The sequence below is a fragment of the Rhincodon typus genome, chromosome 18 (assembly GCF_021869965.1).
Source record: "Rhincodon typus isolate 14 chromosome 18, sRhiTyp1.1, whole genome shotgun sequence".
NCBI classification, from domain to species: domain Eukaryota; kingdom Metazoa; phylum Chordata; class Chondrichthyes; order Orectolobiformes; family Rhincodontidae; genus Rhincodon; species Rhincodon typus.
In genome coordinates, this window is record NC_063349.1 from 43908955 (window position 1) to 43925645 (window position 16691).

At 40.9% G+C, this 16691-nt stretch overlaps 1 protein-coding gene across 1 annotated transcript in view; it reads left to right on the top strand.

Moving 5' to 3' along the window:
- Window positions 1–233: 233 nt before the first annotated feature.
- cracr2aa (calcium release activated channel regulator 2Aa) overlaps window positions 234–16691 on the top strand; it is a 92939-nt gene continuing 76481 nt past the window's right edge. The window contains exon 1 of the mRNA XM_048607400.1: window positions 234–309. The gene's annotated coding sequence lies outside the window, so the exon portion shown is untranslated. The remainder of the gene's footprint in view (window positions 310–16691) is intronic.

Below are 16691 nucleotides of genomic sequence, written 5' to 3' on the forward strand. Positions count from 1 at the left end.
ACTGTATGAGAGAGGCGGCACTGCGGGATCGGACTGTGCAAGAGGGAGGTGGGGGTACCGTGGGATCGGACTGTGTAGGAGGGAGGCGGTACCGTGGGATCGGACTGTGCAAGAGGGAGGCGGTACCGTGGGATCGGACTGCGCAGGATGGAGGCGGTAGCGTGGGATCGGATTGTGCGGGAGGCAGGCGGTAGGGTGGGATCGGACTGCGCAGGAGGGAGGCGGTAGCGTGGGATCGGACTGTGCAGGAGGGAGGCGGTACCGTGGGATCGAATGTATCAGTTTCTTGAGGGACGGAGCGAGGGGATGGTAAGTTTGTTCTAAGTTTACTCTAAGATTTATGTAAGTTTTATCGTTAAATTAGTTCGAGGGTGTTGGCGTGTTTAATGCGACAACTTATTGAGGTGCACAGAGCAAGAAGCCCATACGATCTCTTCCTGGCTGAAACATTGTCCCCAAACAAGGTGTTATACTTTTCCAGTCTGAGAAATACCAGGGACGGTCATTTGTGTCTTTGGAGCAAGTTTAACATTTGCTGATTTTTAAGTTGGAATGGGAGGAGACGCTTTTTGTGTCTTTACAGTGGGAACTGAATTCATTCCGAAGGGACTTCGGTGAATGGATTGTGTTTTAGGACGGCTTGTTGTGTTGGAATGCGCTATATAAATGTAGTTTCCTTTGATTCCTAATCAACCTGAAATTACACTTCACCCCCTGTCTGTGTACAGGATAAACTCATGTAGTAGGTGAATCTTGTTGTCATTTTGAGCTGCCACGGTTACCCCGGTGACAACAATTTCCTTTCCTTTTGCAACACTTTCAACTAGGCTCTGGCTCCCAGCGAAACATTCTGTTAGCACAATCCTAATGACTCAATTTTGATAGCATGTCTTCTTTTAACATCTTATCAGGTTAATTCGGAAAATTCTCACACACACTGTTGAATTCCCAGCGCATAATTAGCCACGAGTTTAAAAGAATGTATTAATTGTTCAAAAGAACCCAGTAAAATCTTATGATCTGCCGAGAACCGCAGGGTGAACAGGTAGTTAAACCGTGGATTGCATTATAGAGATAGTTAGAACTGCAGATGCTGGAGTCAGAGATAACACAGTGTGGAGCTGGAGGAACACAGCAGGCCAGGCAGCATCAGAGGAGCAGGAAAGTTGACGTTTCAGAAATGGGATTATAAATGGCGTTATAGATGCTTTTAATCAACTTGTTATGACGCATGTCTGGAAGAGGTGGGATTTCTTGTCCAGAAGTAAAGACAGAACCATTGCACCACTAGAGACCCTTATATTTTTAATTTTTATATTTTTAATCAATCTGTTCAGAAATCTTATGACACACCTTTGGAGCAAGTGGGACTTGACCTTGGTCTTCTGGACCAGAGTGAGGGACGTTGCCACTGTGCCTCAAGAGTCCTTCTGGCTTATGTTATCAGTTGACATTTATGAACCAGGGAGTGAATAACTGACCAGAAGAACAGTTGTAATGGTGTTGATTTAGCTATCTTCAGTCAGTAGAGACACAGTGTAACTGCAGAAGTGTACAAATGCAAGCTGACTCATGATTAGGCTTCCTTAATATTGCCCTAGATGTAGTGATTTGTGCATATCCTTGCAGTACAAGGACTGCTGCAGTTCAAGAAAGCAACTCACCACCACTTTCTCCAGGGCAATTAGGGGTGGGCCACATCCCATGAGTTAATGTTTTAAAAATTGTTACTGCGTATTTAAGAAGTTGTTCCTACATATACTTCTTAAATTGGATACCAAATTTGAACAAGATCAGATTAGAAATATTTTTCCACAAATGGCTCAATAAACCACGTTTCACAACGTCTCATGACTTCTGCTCTAGAGTTGATGTGAAATTCACGAGTTAGTGTTCCTAATTGGTTTATTGCTCTTTATAAATATAATGATTTAATTTGCTTCTCCAACATCTCTTCATGTTCAAATATGAAACCACAGGTCTCAACTTTCTTGAATCCTTTTTAGTTAACCCTGTTGCCCATGTCTTAACTTCCATAAATACCCATCCCTTCTGCTGACCGATCGACATCAACTTTGAGGGAGACAGCTTTACTTCATTCAGCCTGTTGTGAGGAAGGGTCACCGGACCCGAAATGTTGACTCTGTTTGTTCCTTCACAGATGCTGCCAGACCTGCTGAGCTTTTCCAGCAACTTTGTTTTTGTTCCTGCTTTACAGCATCCGCAGTTCTTTTGGTTTTTATTTAGCTTTGCTTTATTGACTGTACAACACACTGAGATGGCTACTGATCCTGAAAACTGCTATGTGAATGCAAGTTTTATTTTATTTAGTGTTAGATTTCATTTATCAGCATCAACTATATTCACCTAACAGGATTAACATGGTCTCCCAAACCACGATTGAGAGGAAGCATGTTATTAAACTAGAGAGGTGCAGTAAAGATTTACAAGGATGTTGCTGGGACTGGAGGGTTTGAATTTTAGGGAGAGGCTGTATAGGCTGGGGCTTTTGTCCCTGGAGCATCGGAGGCTGAGGGGTGACCTTATCGAGATTTATAAAATTATCCGGGGCATGGATAGGGTGAATAGCAAATGCCTTTTTCAGGATGGGGGAGTCCAAAACCAGAGGGCATAGGTTTAAGGTGAGAAGGAAAAGATTTAAAAAGGACCTGAGGGTTAATTTTTTCATGTAGATGGTGATGTGTGTACAGAACGAGCTGCCAGAGGAAGTGGTGGAGGCTGGTATAATTACAACATTTAAAAGGCATCTGAATGGGTACAGGAATAGGAAGGGTTTAGAGGGAGATGGGCCAAATGCTGGCAAATGGGACTAGGTCTGATTGGGATATCTCGTCAGTGCGGACAAGTTGGACCAAAGGGTCTGTTTCTCTGCTGTATGACTCTATGACTGTATGATGGGGCTGGATTAGTGGGCCGATTGCCCTACCCAGTTTCTATGTTTTTATGTTGATCACAAAACTCAATCAAAATATTACTGTTGGCCACATGAAGAAGTAATATGGCAGGTGATCAAAAGCTTAGTTAAACAGGTAGATTTTAAGAAGTCTCTAAAAGCCCGAGAGAGAGAGAGCCGAGATGCAGAGGTTGAGGGAGCATATTCCAGTGATAAGGGCTAAGGTAGCTGAAGGCATGGCTGCTAGTGATAGAGTGATTAAAATCGGGCAAGATCAAGAGAGTGAAATTCAAGGAGCACAGCAATCTGGGAAGTGTTGGAGTTGGAGGTAACACAGATAGGAAGAGTGAAGGATTCGAAGATAAAGTTCAGAATCACATTTCTTCACTGGAGCCAGTGTAGGTCAGTGAACACAGAGGGTGATTTATGAACGAGACTTGGGGTAAGTTGGGGTACAGTCAGCAGAATTAACTGAAAGGGATGCAAGAGTGGAGAGAACTGTGGCTTCACAAACATTAGAAGGCAGCAGGGCAAGTTGAAACAAAAGCAGATGAAATATTTGATGTTTACAAATAGGTTTATTATACAAAAGCAAGGAAGATATGCTAAACTTTTACAAAATACAAATTTAACCTCAACCGGAGTCTTGTATCCAATTCTATGCATCACTTGATAGATGGTGTGTCAAAGCCTTGGAGGGGGTCCAGAGGATGAAGCATCAAAATTATTTGGAGATAGAAACAGTGGAATTGCTCTTCTTAAAGCAGAGAAGTTTAAGGGGAGCTTAAGGGAAGATTTAATAGAAATGTTCAGAGTTACAATAGAATTCAGTAGTCTAAATATGAAGAGACTGTTTCCACTGCTTGGAGGATCATTAATCAAAGGGCACAGATTGAAGATAATTGACCAAAGAACAAGAGGAGAAATGAGGATAATTTTATTTACACAGAGTTCATCTTAGATTGTGATGCCTGAATGCTAAAATATTATGGAAGTAGATCCAATAATAACTTTCAAAGGGGAATTGAATAAATACTTGAGGAACAAAATGACACGGTAATGGGGCAAGAGCAGGGGAGTAGGAATAATTGCAGAGGTTTTTCAAACAATCAGTACAAGCATAGCAGACTGATTGGCCTCCTTTTTGTGCTGTACAATGCCATGTTACATATGTATTTGTTTAACCACTGTCAATTTTACTGCAGTGACCTCTTGCTCCTGTTTAGGCCAGTGCTGCAGTAAACATCGATTATTTTTCAGATCTAAACCATACCATTTATTTCCCTTTTCATAGTTTAAAGTTGCAACAATTCATTTCTATTGGCAAACAAAACCTTTGCCTCACTTCCTGTGCTTTATTTCCAACATTTTCTGTTTTTAATGTACAGCTTAGCAGCACCTTTCGAGAGAGAAACAGTGTTAGGTTGATGACCTGAATACAGACTGATAAAATCAAACAGTAATGATTGTTTGAGTATCCCTGTTTGCTGCGTTCAATATCTAGTTTTAACAACAGCTTATCAATACTTAATCTGTTGTACCACTGATCAACAGACAGTTAAGGGAAATTTGCTTCATAGTTGGTTTGCAGTTCAGTCACCCACTGCTACTCTTTGAAAGAAGGGCAGCCAATCTACTCACACTATTGTTTCACGAAAACCCATAAAAGAGAATGCAGCTAAACCAAGATGATAAATCCCATGATCTCTTGGTTGCCTGCAGCTCATTGGCTGTGAATTTCTAAAGGCCACCGCATGGCTATGCTTGTGGTTCTCATAATTTATATCTCCTGCTTCTTTCTAGTTTCCTGCACACTTGTGGCTACTGTTGTTTCTCGCCCCCAAACCCTGCTCCACCCCCAATGTGGTTTACAGTCTGATGTCACATTCAACTTCTTGCTCCTACAACTTCTCCTCCATCTCTACACCTGAGCACTACATCAAGGTTTAATAGAGATTCTCACTTAGAGTCTGCATCTTGGTCTCCAAATACATGACCACATGCACATGGAGACAAAGATCTTTGTAAAACAGGAAGTACAATTGAATGGAATTTAAGGAAGTTAAGAGACTAATAACAAAATCTGAAATAAAACATGAGATTAAGACCATGGGGGAGGGACAGAGCACATGTTGTAGAGACACAATGAAGGATATCCCTCTGTTTATTAAGTGCGTGCCAAAATGCTCTCATAAATGTACACCTGGAGCAAACAAGGGTGAAGGATGCTTGAAGTGAATGACACAATAGAAAAGTGACCAATCTCCTAAGTTACTTTTATCTGTGAATGCATGTGCCTTCTCAGAGAAAGCATTTGAATAAAGTGCAAGAATAGGCCATTCAGCCCCACTAGCCTGCTCCACCATTTAACATGATTATGGCTGCTCTATTTGTAACTCAAATCCCCATTCACGCCTATTCCCTGAAAACCTTTTACCTCAGGGCTTAATAAGAATCAGTCTACTTCTGCCTTAAAAATGTTCAAAGGCTCTGTTTCCACCGCCTTTTCGGGAAGAGAATTCCAAAGACACACGACCCACTGAGAGACAACATTTGGTTCGTCTGGGTTTTACATAGGAGTGACCCCCGACTTTTAAACTGTTACCTCCAGTTCAAGATGCTCCCAACACAGGAAACATCCACTCTACATCTACCCTTTCAAGACCCCTCAGGATCTTATATGTTTCAATCAAATTGCCGCTTACTCTTCTAAACTCCAGGGGATACAAGCATACTATGTCCAAACTTGCTTCATATGCCAACACACTAATTCCAGATATTAGGCTGTTAAATCTGCTCTGAACTGTTTCCAATGCATTTACCTTCTTCCTTCAATAAAGTGACCTTATACAAATGTGATTTCATCACCCTGTATAACCTCCCTACTTTTATGTTGAATTCCCTTCACAATAAACGATAACATTCTATAGCTTTCCTGTTTATTTGCTGTGCATGTCCTTTGGTGATTCATGCATAAGGACACCCAGATCCCTCTGCATCTCAGAGCTTTGCAGTCCCTCACCATTTAGTTTTTTTTATTGTTAATGCCAAAATGGACAATTTTCCCGCATTAAGTTCCATTTGCTACATCTTTGACCATTCACTTTACCTATTAAGATCTTTTTGTAACCTCCTTTGTCCTCTTCATAACTTACATTCCCGCTGACTTTGTGTCATTAATAAATTTGGCAACCATGCCTTTGGCTTTTTCATCTAAGTCATTTATGTAAATTGTAAATAGTTAAGGTCCCAGCAATAACCCCAGTACACACACTCATTATAACTTGACAACCACTAAATGACCAATTTATGCCTACTGTCCTCCTTCTGTTAGCTAACTAATCTTCTATCCACGGCAAAATGCTATCCCTTAGACCATGAGGTTTTGTTTTCTACAATAACCTTTGATGAGGCACCTTATCAAATGCTTTCTGGAAACCTTGAGAGCTGTGCATTCACCAGTTTATGTTTATCAACAGCAGGTTACTGCCTTAAAGAACTTCCCTTTCACAAAACCATTTTGACTCTGCCTGATTACCTCAAATTTATCTCAATGCCCTGCTACAATTTCTTTCATAATAGCTTCTAAAATTTTTCTATGACAGATGGTAAGCTGACTGGCTTGTATTTATCTTGCCTTCTATCCCCCTCCTTTTTGAATAAAAGAGTTACATTTGCTGTCATCCAATCAGATCAGATAGTCCTCAAACCTAGGATGCATCGAGAAAATGAAATGAGGTGCATCATCTAACTCACCAGTCACTTCTTTTAAGACCCTAGGATGAAGTCCATCAGGATCCAGCACTGGCAGTCTCAGTTCCAACACAGTGACATTTCTCTGCTGATTCTGATTGTCCTGAGTTCCTCCATACCTTCCATTTCCTGATTTATCACTGCTTCTGGAATGTTACTTGTATCCTTTGTAGTGAAGACTGATGCAAGATGCCTGTTTGGTTAACCTATCATTTTTCCAGACAGTTTCTGTAGGTCGTACACTCACTTTGTTAACTCTTTGCTTTTTTAAATGTTTATAAAAACTCTTATGATCTGTTTTTATATTTCTGGTAACAAACTGCATTCCAATAAGAGATAGGAAGGAGGATCCCATAGAAACCTGTAAAATTCTAACAGGACTGAACAGGTTAAACGTAGGAAGGCTGTTCCAGATGACCAGGCAGTACAGAACTAGTGGTTACAGATTAAGAAGAGGGCGTAGACCGTTTAAAACTGAGATGGGGAGAAGTTTCTTCATCTGGAGAGTGCTGAAACTGTGGAATTCTCTGCCACATAAAGTGGTTGAGGCCATAACATAGGTCTTAGGGCTAAAGGAATAAAAGGGTATGGGGAGAAAGTAGGAACTGGGTACTGAGTTGGATGATCAGCCATGATCATATTGAATGTGGAGCAGGGTCAAAGGGCTGAATGGCCTAATCCTCCTCCTATTTTCTATGTTTCTAAGTTTCCATAGCAATTCTGAGGCAGGCAAATATTAAGAATGTTCAAAATTATGCTTCATAAGTTGACAAGGTTGTGAGCATTCAGTTTGAGGCATGAAAATGGTAAATGGCATTGGGCATCAGTCCCAAATTGCCAGGCACATTTAGGTAATAAGTAGAAGCCAAAATATTGTTCAAAGAATGGAAAAGGGCAAAGGTTGCAATGATCCATAAAAGGGTTACAAAATACCTATTGGAATCACTGCCAGAACTAACATTTCTAGTGCATCAAAATTGCAAGCCATCAGTAAAAGGAAAACATCAAGAAAATATTAGATATATTTAAGGCATTGAGTGAAACAGAAAAGATTGAAAAGATGTACAATGAGGTGAAATGAGGTCTGGGGTGAGGAGGTTTGTACGTTGCAGAGACCACATGGGTTGCAGAGCCTAATTTTGTGCTGTAAAAGTTTATGAAATATCTGATAATTAGGAGGAATAATATATGTTTGAAGAGGAGGTCAAGTCTAGAAAAATAACTTCATCTTAGGAAGATACAGTCCAGATTTTCCAATGATCAGTCTTTTCTGCAGCGTGGTTGGGAGTTGTATGTTGAGATCCTGTGGGATTCCTGACATAGCAGACTCTGAGAGACTCACTGGGAAATTAAAGATTCAGCTTGGCAATTCTCTCATGCCTGGAACCCTCTGAAAGTAAACATTTAAATTGGAGAGTTTGGAGGGTTCTGCTGCAGTTAATAGCTACATAGGAAAAATGAGATTATTAAATACCTAGTCTAACTCCATTACAACTAAACTGACCCCCAACTTACCATGCATGCACCCCAACTATACAGACCCCGAACACCTCCTGACCGTTATCAGTACCTCCCCCCATCCGATACCCCACCAAACACCCAGGAACTGAACCCCACCACCTCCACACCAGCAATGGATTTGACATCTCTCCCCTTCACCAGACTCTTCAGCTCCTCCAGAGATATTTCCAAGGATCTCTGGTTCAGCCTGAATAAGCAAATGGGAAGGACAAAGTTGGAAACCAGGAGACCATGAGCAGAATTAGACAAGGTGATGCCTGCTTTTACCTTGTTGAAATTTTCCATAATCTGGTAGATAAGTTGGCTGGGAAACAAATAGAGCGACACACAAAATATTGAAATCGGGAGCTGGACCATGCCTCTCAGTCCCTTGAGCCATTCAGTAACATCATGGCTGATCTGATGACACCACATTCCTGCCTAACCCCCATAATCATTCACAACTTTGCTTATCAATAATTTATTTAATTCCTCCTTAAAAATATTCAAGCACTCTGCTTCCACCACCTTTTGAGGAAGAGAGTTCCGAAGGTTCATGACCCTCAGCGAGAAACAAAAAGTCTCCTAATTCTCTGACTTAAATGAGCGCCCCCTTACTTTTAAGGGTTTGTGTTATTGGCTGGTTGTTAATGAAATTTCTTTGGAAGATTATGAACAGTGGCATGAGAAGGAAGAGGGGATTTGATGAACACAATGTTCATCCATTCCACCTTCTACTATCCTGGTCATTGCATGGTCGTATGGTAACAGAGTCATTGACTGATCTTAGCAATCAACTGTGACCAATTGGTCTCATCTGACTCAGAAATTACATTAGCCAACCAATGTCATGAAGAGATTGGGCACCGTAGGTTGAAAATCACCAGCTTCTTCTAAACATTCCACGTGGCCACAAGTCATTTCTCAAATTACATATTGCTTCTGACAAACTTATTTTCTGGGAGGTACCATCTAGAACATTCACTGCAGTATCCTCTTTCGACAGCACCTTCCAACCCTCAACTGTTACTGCCTAGAAGGGCAAAGGCAGCAGATATACAGGAACATCATCACTTACAAGTTCCCCTCCAACCCACTCACCATACTGCATCGGAAATATGTCACCTTCAGTGTTGCTGAGTCAACATTCTGGAACTCCCTTCCTACCAGCAATGTGGGTGTTTCTACGCCAAATGACTATTGCAGTTCGTGAAGATAGCTCACCTCAAGGGCATTCAGGAATGAACAATAAATGTTGCCCAAACACTGTCACCCACACTCCATAAACAAAATTTCAACATGCATTCTTCAGAATAATTGAGTAAAATGAGTCAGAAATTGTAGAGTAGTCTGTGAGTTGTTATGAAAATTCCATATTCTGAGACTCGTCAATGATATAAACCTTGACAATGTGAACAGTTAAACCTATACATGTGAGACACTCTCTGTTGCAGTCATAGATTTTGCAACATTAGGGTTCAATTCTAGATTATCTGGTCTTGTCTGGGGGCAGTGGGTAGGTTAGAGTACTATTCACCTTTGCACCATTGTGCATAAGGAAGGGGAAATTATCCAGGCTTCTCTCTCATTAATGCCCAGCAGTTTCTGTAATAAGTGCATGTAGGTAAGGGCCAGATGGAAGACAACTGTTGATTCCTCAATTCAGACATTACTGATCAAGATTGCTGATATGTAATGTCCCTTGGAATAAGTGTGAAACCAACAAAGAGTCAACAAATTCAGATGAAAAGGGGGAGAACACTGGTGTGAGAAAGAGACATTTGTCTGTCCGTGTAGATGTGGTATTTTTTTTAAACAATTGTATCTCTTCAATTGGAGCTATTAGGATCAGCAGTATCTGTCAACCAATTTCCCTCAATATCTACCAGAGGGAGCTAGACTCTAAGACATATCACACGGCTCTTCTGAGCCACTAAGCTGTCCACAGAAAGGAAAGTTGAGGATTCTTCTGCAGTTTATAGCTAGACTGTAATTTCTGGGAAATTTTACCGGTCTGAGTGAGACTGCTATATTCCCCCACTAAAGGAAATAGGAGTTGGGCTCTCTGAGAACTTGATTCAGAAGATTGAATGAGACAATTAAAATGTTAATATAAAGAAAATAAATAGAAAGCATACAGTTCTAATGGTTCTGTGCAGAGTGTGAATCACAAAGCTAAATCAAATGCTGGAATGAAGAGCTAACTAGTTCTTATTTCTAAGATAGAAGCCAAACTCTACATGATACAACTGCAAGACTTTGAAAAAGAGCAACGATATCCATCAAACAAAAAAGATTACCTCAAAATCTGAGTGTGAGACCCATAAGGCTTCAGAATTAATTTCAAGTGGAGGTGATTAATGACTCCTGTAATCATATAAGTCATGTTGAGGTATTTACAATGATTTTTTTGATATTGTATAATTAAAGGTGGCATGGAATACTATCCATTGAATAATAGGCCATTATAAGGTATTGCCCCTTAATACTGGTTGCATCCCAAGGATGTCCAAGATAATGGTGTTTAAGCCTTTGTTATCTTTATCAAACATCACATCTTTGTGAAGGAAGTTGACCTTTTCATGCCTAGTCATCTTTGTCTTTAGAAGAATGCAGTTTGCTGTAGGTTTTACTGAAAAGTAACTGATTTAAGTTAATTTTTGTATCCATCCCAGAAGTTTCAATCCTTATTCCCAGTTTCTCTGTGAAGGAATATCTGCACCGTTCCCCCCCAGAAACACGGTTAACGTGTATCCATTGTCTAAGGATTGTTACATTTCTTGGCAATTGGTACACAGTGAGTGATCAGTGTGAAGGCAGTAAAATATCCAGGAGACTAAATCTTTGCTACTCAAAATAATTTGCTACTCAAATATATTCGCAATAGAACCTGTAAAACTGGCTGAATTAGTACATTATTGCCCTTATTGACACTGAAAATGATTGGTTACATCATTTATGCATGATGCATGTGTTAACTTTGGGTTAGTTTGATGCAGTTATTCAGGGATTGGTGGAGCAGTGAGCAGGGTAAGTTAGTTCTGGCAATGAAGGAATTGCCGTAGGTGTTGGAGCCTGAGGTCTGGGAATAAGGCGACCAAGGTGATTAACTAGGAACTAAGACTTGGGTCTGTGAGGCAGTTGTTGTTTTGTGAAGGGTGGGAGTTGGGAACCATAACTGGAAGCAGCCTGATTTCAAATTACATAGAAAATGGGTGTTCCTTTGGAGCAATACCTAATATATTGAAGTTACCGCAATCACTTGTTAATAGACACAAACTGTGAACATCAAGATGATGGTACTGTTCTCTGTGCTGGTTTTAGACTAACCCAGGAGGCACTTGCTAAATGTTAATTGTCGATAACATTTGGTAGGAAATGCAGTGGATTGCTTCTTGTATCAGAGCTATTTACCACAGTTGACATGTTTGCGAACTGAATATTCCTGAGCAATGAATTCATAAAATGATTAACAAAGCACATTTCATTTCAGCTATCTGTTTGAATCAACTATAACCAATAAATCTTGAACGAGAAGAAATTACTTCTTTAACCAGAAGAAAAAAGTCATTGTCAGTGCTCAAGGATGTACACTTCAAAGCAAGGAGTTTAGCAAATAAAGCAGACAGGCTGAGGGCGCAGATAGAATGATGGCAGTATGATATCATAGTTGTTACTGAAACATGGCTAAAAAAGGACAGGAATCTTGTCTTAATGTTTCCAGTTACAGAGTTTTCAGACTTAGACCATACAGCATAGAACAGTATGGCACAGTATGCATTTCATAATTTTTTAGACTTCTATCAAGTCTCCCCTAAGCTTCTGTAACTCCAGGAAGACTATTTGAGTTTTTCTAGCCTGTCCTCTTTACTGATACCCTCTAATCCAGGCAGCATTCTGGTAAACCTCTTCTGCACCCTCTCCAAAGCCTCCATATCCTTCCTGTAATGTGGCGACTAGAATTGAACATAATACACTAGATGTGGCCTAACCAAAATTGTATAAAGCTGCAACACGACATCCTGACTCTTGTACTCAATTGCCCGACCAGTAAAGGCAAGCATGCCAAACGTTTTCTTTACCACCCTATTTACTTGCACGGCCACTTTCAGGGAGTTATGGACTTGAACCCCCGAGTTTCTTCTGTACATCAATGCTGTTCAGGGTCCTGCCATGAACTGTGTAGTGACAGTAAGAGTTTGTATGTGTGTGTATCAGTGTGTGTGATTGTGAGAGTGCATGTGTTTGAGAGGGTGTGCGAGAGACTTTGAGAGGATGAAGTGTGAGAGAGTGTGGGAGTGGCTGTTAGATTGTGATGAGTGTGAATGTATAAATGAGAGTGTGTGAGTGTGTATAACTGTGTTAGAGATTGTGCAAGTATGCGAATGAGTTTTTGTGCCTTTGTATGTATGAGGGTGAGAGTGTGTTTGTGTGTAAGAGTGTGAGTGACTAATTGGATGTGAGTTTGAGAGTGTGAGTGAGTGCATGTGAGAGTGTGTACATGAGTGTGTGTATGTGTACCTGTATTACATTGTGCATGTGTGTGATTGTACAAGTGTGTGTAAAGGTGCATGTTTAAGAGTGGGCATGTGCGTGTGTTTGTGTGTAGGATTGTGCATATGTGAGAGCTTTTTCGATTGAGATACTGTCATTGTATGTCACTGTGAGGCTCAGTGAGTGTGAGTGAGTGCTGGCCACTTTGTGAGTGTGCATTTGTGAGCATGAAGAGTGAAAGGGTGAGTCTGTGTTAGTGTGTGATCGCATAAGAGAGTGTGTGAGCAGTGTGTGTGCGCGAGAGAGTGTGTCTGAGTGCATGTGCATATTTGAGTGTAAGTGTGAGTCTGTAATTCTGAGTGACCATGGGTGTGTGTGAGAGACTGCGAGTATGAGACTGTTTGCAAGAGAGTGTTGAGTGTGAGAGTGAGTGACAGAGTGTATGTTAGTGTGTATGTGTGTGAGAGAGTGCACATGATTGTGAGTGTGAGAGCGTTAGTGTGTGTGTTAGATTGTGTATGTGTGATTAAGTAAGTGAGTGTGCAAGTGAAAGTGTGTATGTTTGTGTGTATGTGTGAATGTGTTTGAGTGTGTTTGAGTGAAAGTGAGAGAGTGCACAAGTATGTGAGTGAATGTGTGTTTGCATGTATGGGTGTGAGAGAGAGTGTATGTGTGTGTGTGTGAGAGAGTGTGGATTAATGTGAAATGAGAGCATGAGAGTGTGAGAGAACAAGTGTCAGTGTGTGTGTTAGTGTATTTGTATGTGTGAGAACGTGTGAGAGACTGTAAGTGTAGGCGTGAGAGTGTATACGTGAGTGCTTGTGAATGTAAGTGTGAGACATGAGTTTGTGAAGTGACTGAGTACGGGTGTGTGTGTGAGGGTGAAGGTATCAGATGAGTGTGTGAGTGTATGTGAGAATGTGTGAGTTTGTGAGCATGAGAATATCTGTGTGAGTGAGAGTGTGCGTTAGTCTATGTGAGAGAGTGTATCAGAGGCAATGAGAGATGAGTATGTGAAGTGTGAGTGTGAGAGAATGCAAGTGTGTGTCTGAGAAAGAGAGAGTGCATGTGTGATTGTAAAAGTATGAGTGATTGTGTGCATGCATGTGTGAGAGAATGCAATTGGGCAAGTGAGTGTGTGTTTCTGTATATGAGCATGAATGTGTTTGAGTGAGTGCAAGAGTGTGCATGAGAGTGAATGTGTTTGCATGCATGAGTGTGAGAGTATGAGAGTGTTTTTGAGTGTGAATGCATGATCATGTAAGAGTGTCAGTGAGTGTGATTGTGAATGATTTTGTGAGTGAGTAAGACTATGTGTTAGTATGTAAGTTTCTTAGTGTGTGTTAGAGAGTGTGAGGTGAGGATGTGAAGAGTGTGTGTGTTAGAGTGTGTATGTGGGAAGCGTCTGTGTGTCAGCGTTTAAACGTGTGACAGGTTGCGAGATGAGTGTGTGTGAGAGTATTGCTCATTTTATATCCATCATATCCATTTGTATCCTCCTTATGTCCTTAACACAACATACCTTTCTACCTATCTTTGCATCATTCGTAACAAATTTAGTAACCATACTCCCTTCATCTAAATCATTTCAATGTGATTTTGTGAAAAATAGAGGTCTCAGCACTGATCCTTACGGTATGCCACTTATTACATCTTGCCAACCAAAGAAAGACTCACTTTTGCCTACTCTCTGTTTCCAATGTTCTATCCATGCCAAAATGTTACCCCCTGTACCATGAGCATTTATTTTTTTCCCCTCCAAGCCACTCACCATCCTGATGTGGAAATATATCGCTGTTCCTTCACTGTCGCTGGATCAAAATCCTGGAATTCCCTCCCTAAGAGCATTGTGTGTCTACCTACAGCAGGTGAACTGCAGCAGTTCAAGAAGGCAGCTCATCACCACCTTCTCAAGGGCAACTAGGGATGGGCAATAAATGCTGGCCAGCCAGCGATCCCCACAACCCCCAATAGAATAAAAAATAGCCTTTGATGTGGCATCTAATCAAATACATTCCAGAAATCTAAGTACAATATATTCATCAGTTCTCCCTTATACAATACTTCTTCAAAGAATCCCAATGAATTGGTTAAATATGATTTATCATTCTCAAAACCATATTGACCCTGCCTATTATCTTGAATTTTTCTAAATTTCCTGCTATAGCTTTTTTAGAAAATAGTTTCTCGCATCTTCTCAATGACAGATCTTAAGCTAACTGGCCTGTGGTTTCCTGATTTCTGTCTCCTTCCTTTTTTGAATAAAGGGGTCACATTTGCCAATCTTCAAACAAATGGAAACTTCCCTCAATCTAGAGAGTTTAGGAAAATTGGAATAAAAGCATCAATTATCTCACTAGCCACTTTTTTTAAGACTCTAGGATGAAGTCCATCAGAACCTAGGATTATGTCAACATGCAACTGCAACCATTTTCTCAGCACCATTGAACAAAGAACAGTGCAGCACAGGAACAGGCCCATCAGCCCACCCAGACTGCGCCGACACATAATGCCTTTGTAAGCTAAAAACTTTTTGAAGGGTCTAGGCCCGAAACGTCAGCCTTCCTGCTCCTCTGATGCTGCTTGGCCTGCTGTGTTCATCCAGCTCTGCACCTTGTTAACTCATATCCCTCTGTTTCCTGCCAATTCATGTATGTATCAAGATGACTCTTAAATATAGTTAATGTATCTGCTTCTACCACAGCCTCTGACAGCTCATTCTAGGTATTAGCACCCTCTGTAAAAAAAAACCTGCCTTTCATATCCTCTTTAACCTCAACCCCTTTTACCTTAAACCTATGTCCCCTAGTAATTGACATTTCTGCCCTGGAAAAAAGACTTTGACAATCTACTCTATCCATGACTCTCATTGCCCCAAAATGATTATAATTTTATTGAATTTTTTTCTCCTTTCCATTTCCTATTTACAGCTATTTCTGGGATTTTACTTTTATCCACTGCAGTGAATTTCAATATAAAATATCTGTTCAATTCAATAGCCATCTCCTTGTTTTCCATTGTTTATTCTCCAGACTTATTTTCCATTGGACCAATGCTCACTTTGTTAACACTCTCCCATCTTTAAAAAATATCAATAGAAATTCTTAATATCACCGGGGTGACACGGTGGCCCAGTGGTTAGCAATGCTGCCTCACAGCGCCAGGCTCCCGGGCTTGATTACACCCTCAGGTGACTGTCTGTGTGGAGTTTGCACATTCTCCCCATGTCTGCATGGGTTTCCTCCGGGTGCTCCAGTTTCCTCCCACAGTCCAAAGAAGTGCAGGTAGGTAGGTTGGCCATGGGAAATGTAAAGTTATGGGGATAGGGTAGGGGGTTTGGGTCAGGGTGGGATACTCTTCAGAGGGCCAGTGTGAACTCAGACTGAATGGCCTATAAGGTTTCTATGATCTGTTTTTGTACTTATAGTTAGATTTCTCTTGTATTCTAATTTTTCTCTCCTTATTACCATTTCAATTATTCTTAGCTGTTTTTATATTCTGTCCAGTCTTCTGACCCATTGCCTATCTTGTGCAATTATTAGGTTTTGTTTAAGCTAAACATTGTCTTAAAAAAAAGAGAAATTGTTGGCAGCATCTGTGAAGAGAAATCAGAGTTAACGTTTCACATCCAGTGACCCTTCCTCAGAATGGATGGTAGCTAGGAACATGTGGGTTTTTATGCAGACAGTAGGGTGGGGGGAGGGTGTAAGGAGTAAATGATAGATGGGGATAGAGCCCAAAGAGAGAGAGAGAAACAGTTGGACAGACAAAGGAGTGGATAATGATCTGGCTAGGAGGGTGAATAGCTGTTAATGGAGACTGTTAGTGGTTAACAATGGGTTGTGTGTAATAGCAAACTATGGGATAACAAGAGATAGTAGGAACTGCAGATGCTGGAGAATCCGAGACAACAAGGTGCAGGGCTGGGTGAACACAGCAGGCCAAGCAGCATCATAGGAGCAGAGAGGCTGACGTTTCGGGCCTAGACCCTTCATCAGAAAAGCTTTTCTGATGAAGGGTCTAGGCCCGA